Here is a 16,465-nt window from a genome sequence, read left to right as displayed (position 1 = left end):
AAATACAGACGCGCATGCAGAAAAGCATACACAGACGTGGACATGTCCATACACATGTACTCATAACATATAAACAGACAACCACTCACACAAATACACACACACATGTACACACATACGCACATGCACATGTATATATACACACAAATGTATACACACACATAAACACATATACATGTACACAAACACACATACACACAGACACACACACACACACACACACACACACACACACACACACACACACACACACACACACACACATACACACATTATTAGACACAGATGTGGATATGTACACACACATATATACAACATACACACAGACTCACATGCAACAAAACACACACAGACATGGAAATGTCCACACATATGTACTCACAACATATATACAGACACACACACACACACACACACACACACACACACACACACACACACACACACACACACACACACATTCATTATATGTAAATGCAGAAAGAGGCACATGGGATGTCTTTGTCCCACCTCTGCTGTCAGTAAGAAACAATTCACTGCCATCAGACAGAGCAATTGTTTGCTTTTAAAATTATGACAGTGGCATATTAAGGCATTTATTATTATGGTTACCATAGATTGCAATATGGCCATATGCATATCAATGTGTTTCTCTACACAAATTTATATTCTGCAGTTTGTACACAGTACATTTTAGTATGAAATGGTGTTAAGTATTGATTTTTTTTAGCTATGTTTTCACTGCAAACTACGTTATCAGTTTATTTGAAACAGCATTTTAAATGCATGCCAAGATGTCCCTTTACATACCTTTGCAGGTAGGTGTGGCTGTGTATTCCTGCAAGTTGTCTTGATTGCTTTGTCACATTATGGTAAGTCATCACGCCTTTCAGAGGCTAAAGTGCAGAAAATCAGTGAGGAGAACAAAAATAAATTGAAACCAGCCCGACAAGCAGTTGGAAACCATTGCGGAAGCACTTCCACATACGTCTAGCTGTTGAATGAAAGTTTTGCTTTCCATATGTACACAATACCTACTAATATTTATCTGGCAACATGGAGGAGCGTGTGCAAACCGATATTCTTTCATGTACTAGACTTATACCATCACTCTATGATGAACACATATCTAATTGTGAGCATTTGAAGTTTCAAGAATCAGCAGCAACGTGGAACTCTAAACCTCCATTAGATCTTAATACTTTGGGAACAGTGGTATTAAACAATAGTTTGGAAAAGTCTATGGACAATCAGTCTTTCCTTTTATTTCTGCAATGCCATATTACTTGGCTGTATCTCTTATACTGCATATCAGAGAGAAAACCAGAAGCTGCAGAAATTACTACAAAAAATGGTAAGGTACCTTAATGTGATCGATTTATTCAAAACTATCATATCTAATGCTGGAGTTCAGGTAGGTTTGAGGGAGTATATGTATGGCGGTTTAAACGTTGGCTCGAGATGATAGTCACTGTTCAAGTGACACCCTGACCTCATGCACAAAATGGGAAAAAGGGGTTTCGGATGGATGGATGGATGGATGGATGGATGGATGGATGGATGGATGGATGGATGGATGGATGCAGAATGTAGTAATAGCTTTCAGGAAAAAAATTAACTTTAATAATAAAAGTAACTTTAGCACCACCATGCACGTCATTTGCAAATCATTTTGAAGTGTGTGAATAAGATAAGCAGTCAAGTAATTTTTAATCAGATCATAGAACTGCTTTACTAATGAGTAATGTGGGCGATGTCCCTTCATTGTTGTCTTTATTCATCCTTTTACACATCTGTATCTTAAAATTTCAGAGACCATGAACAAGCAAACTAACTAAACGGTAACATTATCTCAGAAAAACTAGGGTGTTAGTCTTTTCTACAAAGGTATATACTTGTCTGAAGTTTCCTTTTTCTCTTACAGCAGAAATTGTATTTATTTATTTATTTAACATTTGTTTACCGGGAAAGTCCAACTGGGACAGAGCCCATTTTCTGCTGGAAGAAATGCTCTAGACGCATGTCTTTTGAATGTTGGAGGAAACCGGAGCACCCAAAGGAAACCCGCTTATACACAGGGAGGACATGCAGACTCCACAGAAAAGGTGCCCCAGCTGGGAATCAATCTGGAGAACCTGCTGCTGTAAGGTGACAATGTCAATTGCTGCACCCCTGTCCCGTCCATACCTTGTTAGCGTTGTTCTGAGCTTCTGTGCACCAATAAAGTCAGGTTTGTAAGGCGTGCATTACTGTGGAGTGGTGTCTGTAAGCAGGTCTCATGATTTGTAGCAGCTCTGTCCTGACCTTATCCCTCCGCGTGTGATGTAGCTACATGTTGCTCAGATAACATTTCTTAAGCAGTAAATGCCCAAATCCCAAGACTCTGAGGGATGCAATTCTGATCACTTATTTTCCATAGAGAGTCATTGTCATTGTGATTTCTTAGTGCGTATGCCAAACAGTGACTCCTTTATTTTGGGAGATCACTCCCTTCTTCGTTTTTGTTCAGTCATGGAGTTGGTAATTCAGGGGGTATGGGAACTTGCCCACCACATGGAGAGTATAAGGGGGCTTGTCTCTCTTGCACCCCCACAAAAAATGGTTACAGTTGGAAATTTTACCTTTTCAGAATTTCCATCATGTGTGTTCTGCATTTTCATTTCTGTGAATCTTGTAATTTGATGTTTCATAAGAGAACCATCCTGCTTTTGTCAGTCTGCCTAAGCAGGTTTCATATACGTTGCATGATCAGAAATGAAATGAATGCAGCAACTGAGATACTGAAATGCTAAAAGGTCTGTCTGCTTACTGAACTGGTACATTTACCTAATTAGTGTTTTCTTTAAATGCATGCTTATCTTTATGTCTACCGTTAAATGCATAACTTTTATTAATTAATTAATTCACTTCAATGTGTTAAATGAGGAATAAAGTCAAACACAAATTACCTGTTTCAGTCTCAGACTGGAGAAAATACAGTAGAAAATCAATGTATACAGTACAGTAACAGCATCAATACAATATAACATGCAACAAGGTTAGAGTAATGCGGTAGTAAGGTAAGTACAGTTAAGCATCCAGTATGAGAAATTATTTATATCATGCTGGTGATTGAATTTGAAATGAACTTATGCATTAAGAAAAATTTATGTACGCTATTAAAAGAGAGGTAAATCATAATTAAGTACTTAAGAACAATAATGCATGCCTTTGTGTTTGAATACATCCTTTTTTTGGGATTTTCTTTACTTCCCCACTATTTCTTTACTAGTTTTTACAAAGATGAAGTTATTCTTTACTGAGCTATTCTGACTTTATCTGACTTTCCCTGATGACATCACAACTGCTGCTTGTTACATCATAGCTTGCAGTTATGGTGAGCCAGTGGAAGCAGTAAGAAACGCCAGATTCTTCATTGTGGGGAACAGCTGTAGTACCACTGAGGTCTGCTGTTATCCTTGAGGTAACAGGTGACAATAAATGCTGTACTGATCTGCCCTTACAAGCCCATTTCTACAAACCCCAGAGTTTGTAACTATTGTTATAAGATGTGCTACTATACATAAATATGAAAGTGAGAAAACATATTTAAATAATAAAGCATCTCACTGAAATGCATTCTGTTTAATTACTGGATTCCAAAAACATGCCCATAGTTTAAAATATGGATAATTCGCTAAAAAAAGGAATAACCTAAGCATGTGACACATTTATTGCTTAGGAAAAATGCTGACTGCCATATTGAATCCAGCACTGTTTTCTAACAAACTGTGCTGAGAACTTAAAACACTGACTTTAACATACTGGTTGATTACATCTGTAACTTCTATCTAAATCCACCTTACACTGCCTGTAAATTAACAGTACAGCATTAGTGCATTTTTTTATACTGAAACAGCTGCTATTTCCTTTTTACAACCTTAGTAATACCATTTATGCAAGGGGATTTGCTCTGTTAAGCCCCTTCAAGGTGCTTTATAAAGAAATGCTGGGTGCTAAGGGAAGTATTAGCCTTTCTTCAAAGTTGTATTACTCAAAATACAAAAATTAGAGGATTTTGATGATATTGTGACCATGTTTTCATCTGCTTGCTCCATAATGAAATAATTAGTTGTTTTAGGTATATTTATTTTCTTTATCCATATTATTGGACTGTGTTCAAAAAACAGTAGGCAGAGTTGGAGGTTGTATTGTTGCTACACCTATGAATCCCAGAATGTTGAGAAAAACTCAAAGAATCAACTTAAATCAGATGAGACTGAATGTACAAATAAAATTATAACTGCCTTTTCTAGGTAAGAAAACCTTGCATCCTCCATGTAGGGGCAAGTCCATTTCTCCCGAGACTTACATATACCACCTCCATGGACGTACAAGCAAATAGAAGGGAGAAATCTAAAATAAAGTGATTACTACCAGTGCATTCCTAGAACCTGCACTCACAGCAATTTCCTAGAAAACAGTGATTATGGAATTCACCCTCAGAAAATGAAAGTTATACATTGCAGTCCTCATGGAGTTGGGACTTGAGTAAAAGCAGGGAAACCCGTCTTGACACTATTAGTACAGCACCCTACATACCAGTGAGATGCAGGGGTGCTGAACATTACATATGCACTGATGGTAATGTGGGTGTGACAGATATAACTCTAATCTAAAAAGCAAAGATTACAACACAAAAGAAAACATTCTCTGTCACAATTAATGGTGCTGGAACACTAAAAATCTCAATATCTTAAACAGCCAACACAACAACTAACTAATGGTAATGAACCCGTTGTACGAAGAAAAAACACAACACAAGGGCATTGTTTTCTTGTTCTACCCCTTCCCATCAAGAGACACTGCCCATTGTCCAAAGAGCAGTCGCAGAGTAGAGGAGGATGAAAAGGAAGTATCCAGCCACTGAGGAAATGTATCCCTCAATCAAGCGGATGAAGACAGTAAAGAACAGCTAGCATGGAACATACCGGACAGAGTCTTGACTTCAGCAGAAATTAATAGTTCATAGGTTAGTACTAAGCTAACTGCTCTTGCAAGCCATTTTAAGCCTAGTCAATTATCCCTTGTGAGACTCAAACCCTGCACCTTGTGTATGTAAGGAAAACACCTTAACCATTAGGCCACCCTCCCAACCCTTATTTATCCCTTCAGTGCTAGGAATAACTGTGAATAATGATTTAACATCAACTGTCATTATAGGACTTTCTTTTATCCCTTCAAGACAAGGTGACTTAGCACAGAGTTTGATTTGCGTCTTTTTTGCCGCAATTTGACTTTGAAGACTATGTTTTCTAATGAGTGTGTAGATTGTTATTCACATACTTTAAAAAACAAGTTTGTATACAGCACGAAATAGTCCATTGGTGGATGCTTTCTTACAAGTTTGTGAGAAAGAGATGTATGAGTTGTTTAATAATGTTAATAAGAAAAATAAGTTTTTTCACGACATTTGAAGAGCAACAAGCCTTGAGAGAGAGCTTAAAATTGACAGAAGTATTATGATTCAGCCAGCTGATAAGGGTGGATCTATTCTTGTTATGAGTGGTGATCTTTACTACACTTCAACATATAAAATCACATAAAAAACAGCAGGTTAAGCGCTTTCATCTACGCACTCGTAGACTTCATCAGAACACTTAATAAACTTTAAACACACCTATTTATACCAGAAAAAACGCCAAAAAATTCTCAATTAATCAATTAGAAGTTATTACTAACTTAAAGTCACAGTTATTTTAACAAATACTTGCATCACTTCCTTAAATATAATCTTTCCTTATTAATAGTATATTCTTATAAATTACACTAACATTTTATAAATTCTATATTAAAATATCCAGCATTACATCATTTTTATTCACACAAAACTATTTACATATATTTAAAAGCTGCTGTCTGTACATTACTTAGTATTATAAAATATAATAAAAAACCACACTTCAAAATTCATACTTCTACTTAAAACCTTAGTATTACTTAATATGTATGTTATTGGTGTAACTCATTTATTACATATATGTGCACAACATCTACTGCATATAAAATTGATTGCATAATATTAATATATTTTATAGTTATAAATATAATGCCTGTATTATTTATTAAGAACCATCTGTTACATAAGATTTAAGATATAAATACTAATCTCTTATGAGAGGTTTGGTGGGTATGCAGTCATTCAGGCCTGGAGGTGTCGCTGCATTTAACCTAATTTGCCACTTGATTTCCTTTTCTGAAACTAGTGCCTTAATGTCACCTCCCCTGGGATTCTGCTTAACTACTTCCAAAATTCCAAACAGAAAACCTGTGCAGTTCAAGTTGTTATTTAAATGCCTGTATAGGGCATTATTGGTGTCTTTTTTACGTATACAATATAATTATGTATTCACTGATGGAATACAATTTCAATCTAAAATATTTAGAAAGGAAACCTTTTGTAATAGTTACCTTAATTATAGTAGTAACCACCCGTATGCTCAGAAGAAAAGTATTATTAAGGGACAATCCATTAGAGTGGCCAGGATGACCACAGTAAAGGAAGATTTTCTTAAGGAGATGAATTTTTTGAAAAAATTATTCTTGGATAGAGGATATCCAGAAACTTTAGTGCAGGATGTCACCATGTATATTATCAAAGAGTGGGGAAAAAATATACACCGGTTTTGGGTATAGGACCATCACCGAAGCAGACAGTGCAAAATGGTCAAAACTTTCAAAGGGCATGTATTGTAAAGTTTGGCAAACAGGCAGGTGAAATTAAACGGATTATTGATAACTGGAATATCATCACCAGTGATGATAATATTAATGAGAGACTGGGGACTAAGCCTTTGTTTGTATATAAAACTGATCATAACAAAGAGAATATTTGAAATAAGATCTCATAGGAATAGTAAACATATACATATAGGTAAGCAAGGGACCACTAAATGTGGACACTGCAACCAGTGCAGCAATATTATAGACAAGGATAGTGTAGTACTCAATAACATTCTAAGTAGTAAGATTAGGTTCAGTAAAGGGAATTGCCAAACACAGCATCTGATATACATGGCAATATGTTCTTCCTGTCAACACTTTTATGTGGGTAAAACTGACAGGAGATTAAAGGAGAGAATATATGACCATTTATATTGTATACGTAAAAAAGACACCAATAATGCCCTATACAGGCATTTAAATAACAACTTGAACTGCACAGGTTTTCTGTTTGGAATTTTGGAAGTAGTTAAGCAGAATCCCAGGGGAGGTGACATTAAGGCACTAGTTTCAGAAAAGGAAATCAAGTGGCAAATTAGGTTAAATGCAGCGACACCTCCAGGCCTGAATGACTGCATACCCACCAAACCTCTCATAAGAGATTAGTATTTTTATCTTAAATCTTATGTAACAGATGGTTCTTAATAAATAATACAGGCATTATATTTATAACTATAAAATATATTAATATTATGCAATCAATTTTATATGCAGTAGATGTTGTGCACATATATGTAATAAATGAGTTACACCAATAACATACATATTAAGTAATACTAAGGTTTTAAGTAGAAGTATGAATTTTGAAGTGTGGTTTTTATTATATTTTATAATACTAAGTAATGTACAGACAGCAGCTTTTAAATATATGTAAATAGTTTTGTGTGAATAAAAATGATGTAATGCTGGATATTTTAATATAGAATTTATAAAATGTTAGTGTAATTTATAAGAATATACTATTAATAAGGAAAGATTATATTTAAGGAAGTGATGCAAGTATTTGTTAAAATAACTGTGACTTTAAGTTAGTAATAACTTCTAATTGATTAATTGAGAATTTGTTGGTGGTTTTTCTGGTATAAATAGGTGTGTTTAAAGTTTATTAAGTGTTCTGATGAAGTCTACGAGTGCGTAGATGAAAGCGCTTAACCTGCTGTTTTTTATGTGATTTAATAAAAGGAAAATTGGATCGTGACTGCTTCACTAGAACTTTATCGTGGTGTTTGGAGACTTGTGCTGTTGTGAGTTCTAGTGTTTCCTTGTTCAACATATAAAATGTTGGACGACATAAATATGTTTAAATTAGTTACAAGTACTGATGTAAATAGATGCATAGGTTCATAGGTTCATAGGTTTATACTAGGCTATCTGCCCTAAGGCATTTATAAGCCTAGCCCAAATTTTTGTGGCTTACGCCACCCCTTATATGAAAGAATACTGTGCCCATTAGTTTGTTGAGCCTCTGTCCAGCAGTGACACAGAGATGATTCCCAGGGTAAACCTACGATCTCCCATCCACAGGTCAAGATTTCTCTTGAACAGAGCCAGCGAGGTGCTCTTCCTCACATGGACCGGGATTTTATTCCACAGCATAGGGAGTCTCTGAGTGATAAATCTATCCCTCCAGCACGTCCTATTTATGTCCGTGCTAAGGTTTAAGTCGCTTGCTCTAGTGGTTTTGGTGGATTTGGATTTTTTTGAGGTGGAGCATGTCCATTAATTCCGGGTTGGACATGGCCTTGTATGTCAGGCACATGTCACCTCTGAGCAGACGGTATGCGACTGAATAGAGCTGGAGTTTCTTCAATCTGGCAGCATATGACAGATTTTGGAGTCCCTTTATCCTTTTGGTGAGGAACTTTTGGGGTCTCTCCAATTGCTGCAGATGTCGGGTGAGATACATCCCGAATGGGGCATTGTACTCGATCATTGGTCTGATAAGTGAAGAGTACAGGGGAACAATGACCTCACTAGATCTGGATGTGAATCCCTTCATGATCAGGTAGGCAATGTAGAAGGTCTTTCTAACCACTTTAGCAACGTGAGTGTCAAAAGAAAGGCCACTGTCATCCTGGGTCCCCAGGTCCCTGATAACCTCTTTTGTGCTTAGTGGATTGCCACCTATATGGTAGCTTGGGGTTACCTTGTTTTTCCCGAAGGGTATGACTATACATTTTTTGGCATTTAACTTCAAGCCATGGCTCTGGCACCAGCTATCTGTTTCCGTGAGTCCCTTCTGAAGGATATCCGTGTCCGATGCACTTTCCACTATGGTGCCCAGTTTGCAGTCGTCTGCAAACTTTGTCAGCCAAAGTCCTCCCATGTTGGCCTGTACTTCTGAGAAGTAGATGCCGAACAATAGGGGGCCAAGGACCGAGCCCTGTGGGACACCACTTGTGACCGGCTTGGAGTCTGACATAGCGCCAGCAACTCTAACCCTGTGGGTTCTGTCCTTAAGCCAGTTTCCAACCCATCTTGTGACATATGGGTTTACATTTAAGCTGGTAAGTTTTTCTACAATACCCGAGTGGGGTATTGTGTCGAAAGCCTTTGCAAGGTCAAGGTAGGCATTCAAGAGTATGATGTTATATACGATTGTTTTGATCGAGGGGACATAAATAAGGAGATTTTTGATTATTTCAGGGTTGATGCACCTACCATCCCTTGCATATACGATATTCCAAAAATACATAAACACCCTACTGACCCCCCTTTCATTCAATAGTTGTGGGTACAGGTTGGATAACTGAACCTGCATCTATTTATTTGGAGAGTTTTTTAAGTGTAGTTTTAAGGAATTATGAGTATGTATTATGTGATACGAGACAGTTTTGTCAAGAGTTGTATGACTGCACAAGAATACTGCTCAGAAGTACTAAATATCATATGATGACAGTTGATGTTAAATCATTATTCACTGTTATTCCTAGCACTGAAGGCATAAATATGTTGAAGTTATTCTTAAATATAATACGTACAGTTCTAGTTTTATAGAGTTGCTAGGTTTCATAATGGAATGTGTTTTACAATATAAAGTTTTTTTATTTAACAACCAGTATTCTTTACAATGTGCTGGGTGGCCACAGTGGTGCAGTGGTTAGCATTGTCACCTCACAGCAAGAGGTTTTCTGGTTCAATCCTCGGCTGGGGTGCCTTCTGTGTGGAGTCTGCATGTCTTCCCTGTGGTCGCGTGGGTTTCCTCCGGGTGCTCCGGTTTCCTCCGGGTGCTCCAATTTCCTCCCACATCCCAAAGACATGCTGCAGGTGGATTGGACACTTTAAATTGGCCCTAGGTGTGAGTCCGTATGTGTGTGTGCCTTCTGTGGAAGGTTGGACACCGGGCTGGCAACTTGACACTGTAAAACCCCACTGCCAATCATGAGCGGACAGGTGATCCGCTGTGGCGACCCCTAACCGGGAAAAGCTGAAAGAAGAAGAAGAATTCTTTACAATGTGCTGGCGTAACTATGAGCACGTCCTGTACTAATAACTATGCCAACATGGGAATGGGACAATGGGAAACACGTGTGGTGATTCCCTCCCAATGTAACAGTGTTATCATTTTATACCGCATTTTGTGGATGATATATTCATCCTTTGGGGAGGCTCCTATGAGCAACTCTGTATGTTTTTAGAATATATTGAACAGAGTTCTCCTTTTTTGTCATTTTTTTCCAGTAACTCCAATAAGGAGATTGATTTTTTAGATGTGAAAATCTGTAGGGATGCTGTTGGTTATCTTTATACTAGACTCTGTAAGAAGGAGTGTCATAGATTTTCCTTACTACACAGGTCACGCATGCATCTGAAACATGTTTTTAGTAATGTTGTGAATGCACAGTTTTGTGCACATCCAGGTTGAATGTGAGAGACAGTGATTTTTCATGTGATATTGAGGAGCTAGGTCGGAGGTTTAAAACTCAGGGATATAAATCTAATGAGATCTCTTGTGTTATGTCTAGGGTAATGACTAAGTATAGCAATGATGCTAAGCCATATTTTTCAGCTAAAGTAGATAGTAATTTATCCCCTAGAGTATGACAAAATAGTATATTTGTACTGGTGGTGTTTAGTTCAGACAAAGCAGGTATCAAGCGTATTATATATAAAAAATGGAATATACTGGAAGGTGACCCTAGAATGTTATGCATTGTGGGTGAAAGACCAAGGTTTTATTATAAGAACAATGTCCCATTGAAAAGGGCAAGAAGACAGCAAAATGGCTAAAGTGTTTAGTAAACTAGGTACGAGGAAATGTTGTAATTGTACACATTGTGAGCATATAGGTACTACTATTATGTTTGAACATCCAGACATGGGAAAGATATATAAATTTAACGTGCAAGCTGATTGTAACACAAAGAATGTCAGTTATTTAGCCCAATGCGAGCTTTGTCATGCATTCTGTGTTGGGAAAATCAACAGAAGATTGAGGGAACGTATACGTGATCACTTATATTGTGCATGTAAAGAAAAACAGTTCAGTGCTATAACCAAGCATATAGTGAATAAGAGGAATGTACATTCATTTAGATTTATGGTGATAGTTATTGTCTGTGAGAATGAGAGAATGGATGATTTGGTAAATCTTACAGTAGATCGTGAATTGAAATGGATATTGGCACTTGGAGCCCATTTGGGGAGTGGCTTGAATAATTATTTATCGTTGAAGCCTATTTTGAAAAAACGAAGGTTGAAATATCAAATAAGGAGAACTGATCGCTCATAGAACTGTATGCTGAATTTTGTATTAAGCATATAGTGTTTACATTGCAGCTCTGAAAATATTTTTATTTAGCTCTGAACTGATAGGCTTATATATTGTAATAAACATACAGTGTTTATAATGTTGCTGTGGAAACATCTTAATTAGGCTGGGATTTTGATAGGCCAGTTTGAATATCATATGATTATATATTATGTGTTGAAGTGGTGTATTATTGTCTGATGAAGCGACTTGTTTGCGAAACTGCTTACACATTAAAGTTTCTTCATTTGTTTTATTACTGTGCTTAAGTCCATTTGTCAGTATTGCTGGCATGTTTCCGTGTTAGTTCTTTTATTTTAAGATACTAAAAAGCAAAGATGTTTACGTAATCAAAACATTTTTAATTTCATGACATAAAAAAGAATGTAATCAGGTTTTGTGTTTTCAGCTAGAGTTGATTTCAGAACATTTATGTGTGATAATTATGTATTTCTGTATGATCCAGTTCTTTGTTTTCTTCTTTGCTTTTTCATTTCACTGCATTTTGAAAATGGTGGATGTTTATTATTAACAGTTTGACAGAGAATGCAATGAATATAATTGCTGCTAGTTCTCTAACAGAATATACAACTGCTTGTATTTTATATACACATTAATAATAAACGTTTAGCTGAAGACAAAAATCTGTTACTCTTGGACCTGGCAAATTCAGGCTAATAGAAATACAGTAGTTAAAACAAATTGTAAACAAAGTGTGTTGTAGTTAGCTTTCAATAAGAGCGTGGGAAATGAGTCAGTGTGAGTTACAACTCTTGTGAACATGAGTGAAAGATAGCATAAAGTGTGCTTTGAGCTAATGGTAAGCAGACAGTTGTAGTAGACCCATCTAGTAAACTATAACTAAAGAATAAACACACTTAAAATAACAAAAAGTGGAAGGGGTCCAGAGATTGGCTTTGTCAGAATTCCATTGGAAAAGATGCCACATGTTTCCCCGTAGAAATGACTGGTGAAGGACTATTTAGAGTACTGAATGCACTTCTGGAAAGTCTGTGGACATAAACATGCAAACAGGATAAAGATTCTTCTGTATCAATGACAGAGCTAATACAGTGATAGAAAGAGATGGGGGACAGACAGAGCTAAGAACAGGACAGTATACAGTATCAAGATTAATTAAAGCATAATTTGATGAACACATTTACCTGAAGTGCAAAAGTATAACAAAAAGTGACTCAGATGTTGAAGAAATACTTGCTTTCTACCAGAATACATTAATATTTCTTTTAATCAGTTCTGTGAAATGGCTTGATCTTAGAGTTCTATTACTTTAGTAGATAAGGAAGGAGGTGTCTCTACAGATGGTCAAGTTGAAAGTCCCGGAGTGTTAGTTGCCCAATGAAAAAGATGTATGTGGAACACAATGTCAGTTGCTGTTTTCCACAGAAAATCTTTGCTGGTATGATTTTGAAAAGTACACAAGCAATTCTTTTTGTTTGGGAGATTTTCCCCTGTTTCAAGTTGCTTCAGCTATGGAGTTGGAATATATAAGTTTGGCGGGGACTTGATCTCCACATTGAGTGGTGCAGGGGGGCTTGCCCCTGCAAAATATATATATATATATATATATATATATATATATATATATATTTAAATTTAATTTTAAAACACTTGAATTTAATTTTATTCACCCTTCTGTGGTTTGGGCATCTTTGTGGTATTTTCTGATGCCTGGGAGTGAGCAGTTTGAGTGATTCTTGGTAGAAACGGGCTTGCTTCTTGAGTAAAAGTAGATGTGTGCAACATTTGTAATGAATTGTGCAGGTAGGTTCTGCAATGTTCACCATGTCACACAATGGAAACACACACACACACACACACACACACACACACACACACACACACACACACACACACACACACCATGCCTCTCAACTGTACAGATTTTCACAGAATGTCCAGATTTTTGCTTCATATTTTTGGGCCATTTTCCATAAAATTGTGTTTTTTCTGGCCAGTTAGTGGCAAATCATTAAAGACTGAATTTAGAAAATATTGACAGACATTTGAGTTTCAGACTTCATACACTTCAGAAAATTCATGCTAATGCAAAACCTGTTATTCTATCAACTTTCTAAGTTTGTAAGTGCAGTATTTAAAACTTGTCCCCATTTTGGGCCTTTGTCCCACTTTTATTTATGGCTTTGTCCAGATTCCTTGCTCTAAGAGGTTGAGAGGTATGACACACACACACACACACACACACACACACATATATAGATACACACACACACACACACACACACACACACACACACACACACACACACACACACACGCACACACCAGACACACACACGCCACACACACACACACACACACACACACACACACACACACACACACACACACACGCACACATTTCTTTGAAAACAAAGATAAGAATATTAAATGTTGTAAAATGTGCTTGTTAGTTTTTCAGAAATGGGAATACAGAACAATAAAACACACTCAAAACTGATTAAATCAGCATAATTCTTAACAAATGTGCAGAAAAAAATGTTAGAAAGCAAGTAACTATTATCACATTATCTCTCTATAAAGACAATTGGCTAGATCCAAGTTGGGGGGACTATGTTTATTTCTAAAGGCCTCACTATTATAAGGACTTTAATGAGACAGGGTAGCAAAATCATGTCATAGCTGCACCAGAACCTGTGTTAAGAAAGCCTAGAAGGGCTTACCATGTGCTCCCAGGAAGGGGTAGGATGAACTGGGAAGCACAGTACAAAGTGTTTTAAAGGGAATCCAGTGACATGAAGTGGTACACCGTGTTTCAAAATAAATATAAGGACTGTATAAAACAAGATGGCACACTCTGCAGCTACAGGGTGGACAATTAAAGCATCATACACATACAAACACAGTTTTTACTTCTTTGTAACACGTGGTCTTGTTCATCTGATACACAGCCAAAGTTGGTTGCATTTTACACTGAATCTTTTACATTTGTGTATTTTAGGGTGAAAGTTTCCCTGTGGAATGCAGGGATGGTTATAGTAAACATATTCCTAATGCAAAAAAGGTGCAGAATCTTCTGGAAAAGCTAAAGGTATGTATTTAGTTATCACATCCATGCATTTTATTAATGTATTTGATGTCAGCATACAGTATTATGGCTGAAAATATAATTTGTCCCTACAAAAGATGGCTGAGCATGATTTAAATGCAAAATGGCTTATTTACTAGTACGAATTGGCTTCCATTAATTTCCATCACTGATAGGGCAGTAGAACTGTGCTGTACTTTGCAGGGCAACATGCTATCAAATGGTATGGCATCATGCATATTAATGAAGCACTACATATAACGTCAATTATATGTGTATTTAAAAACGTAATCACTATTTTAAAAAAATCATACAGTTTCCAAAGTGCAGGTATCCTTTTGTAATAAAGACTCTTCTTTCATTTCTTCAGCATAATCATCTGTACCTGTGCCCACTGGCATAGAGAAATAAAGCCCTGATTAAGGAAAAGAGAACCTGAGTTTGGAGAGTGGCTCAGGAGACTGACAGCACAGGCAGGGAGGATGGGTGGACCGATCCTAGGGGTATGCAGGCTATGTGTGCACTCAGGGCACACTCGTGAGGGGAGATTTCCCTGGCTGAGACAAGGAAAGCAAGCAGATGGTGCTATCTGTGGGGGTGTGTCACAGCCCTGCTGATGTTAGCCACATGTGGACATGTTCAGTGCTTCAGCGTGGGTGTCCTTTATGTGCCACATCCATGGGTTGTTACTCACTATGCACAAGGAATAGGGTGGAAAAAACAAAGAAAAACTCTCAAACCACCACTCATGGTGGACCAAACGATGACTCCTCTCAACCAGCTCTTCCCTTGATGATGAAGGAATGAATGGTTCATTGACTGGGAAGGGGTTGATGATTGGCAAGCAGGGGAGGCCAGAAAAACAAAACAAAATCATCTGCATTTCTGTTTGAATGTAATTATGAATGCTTGATTGCCGTGTTTTTGCTTTTTCCTCCTGTAGTAAAATTTTGCTCAGCCAAGAAATCTGAGCTAAGGCCTGTGCATCGCACTAAGGCCTGTGCATCACACTAAGCCTTTCAAAATCCCATGGAGTGTGCATAAAATAAGAATACACTGAGTAATTAACAAATATTTAAAAAATAAGCTTTGCTGATAAACTATCCACTTAGGAAAACTAACATCATTCTTAGTTTTCATATATTGTTTACAAAGACTTTTTCTGATATATTACCTACTCTCTTTACCTCTTTCCAAGTTGCACACTCTACCTTCCAGACTTTAATATGAAGACTTGCAAAATAAACTATTATTATCAAATCACCGTCATTATCCAGTTATGCTTGTATTATGAAGAGTTGCCAAGTATGACAAGGTCCATAGCTGTGGGCGGTACACACTTCTGGGGAGCTCCTTCTATTAACCTTATCAGTGTGACCCACAAGTACCACCAATGTTCAGGGACACACGAGCTGTCACTTTTCTGATGCATAAAAGTCTGAAAGATTTAACACCATAAAATAATAAGAATCAGAAGAAAAGTAATGCTGAGAAGTTTGCAGTTGTCCAAACAGGATTTAAATAGCATTTTAATCACCGTCTTTCCAAAAAATAACCCATGAATAGAATACAACATTCATCACTGCTCTTTATTAGTCTGGTTACCACATTTGGTATAACCCATGAATAGAATACAACATTCATCACTGCTCTTTATTAGTCTGGTTACCACATTTGGTATAACCCATGAATAGAATACAACATTCATCACTGCTCTTTATTAGTCTGGTTACCACATTTGGTATAACCCATGAATAGAATACAACATTCATCACTGCTCTTTATTAGTCTGGTTACCACATTTGGTATAACCCATGAATAGAATACAACATTCATCACTGCTCTTTATTAGTCTGGTTACCACATTTGGTATAACCCATGAA

This window comes from Protopterus annectens, chromosome 13.part0 (genome assembly GCF_019279795.1).
Source record: "Protopterus annectens isolate FY-2018-M chromosome 13.part0, PAN1.0, whole genome shotgun sequence".
Classification (NCBI taxonomy): Eukaryota; Metazoa; Chordata; order Ceratodontiformes; family Protopteridae; genus Protopterus; species Protopterus annectens.
This window is presented reverse-complemented; position numbering follows the sequence as displayed.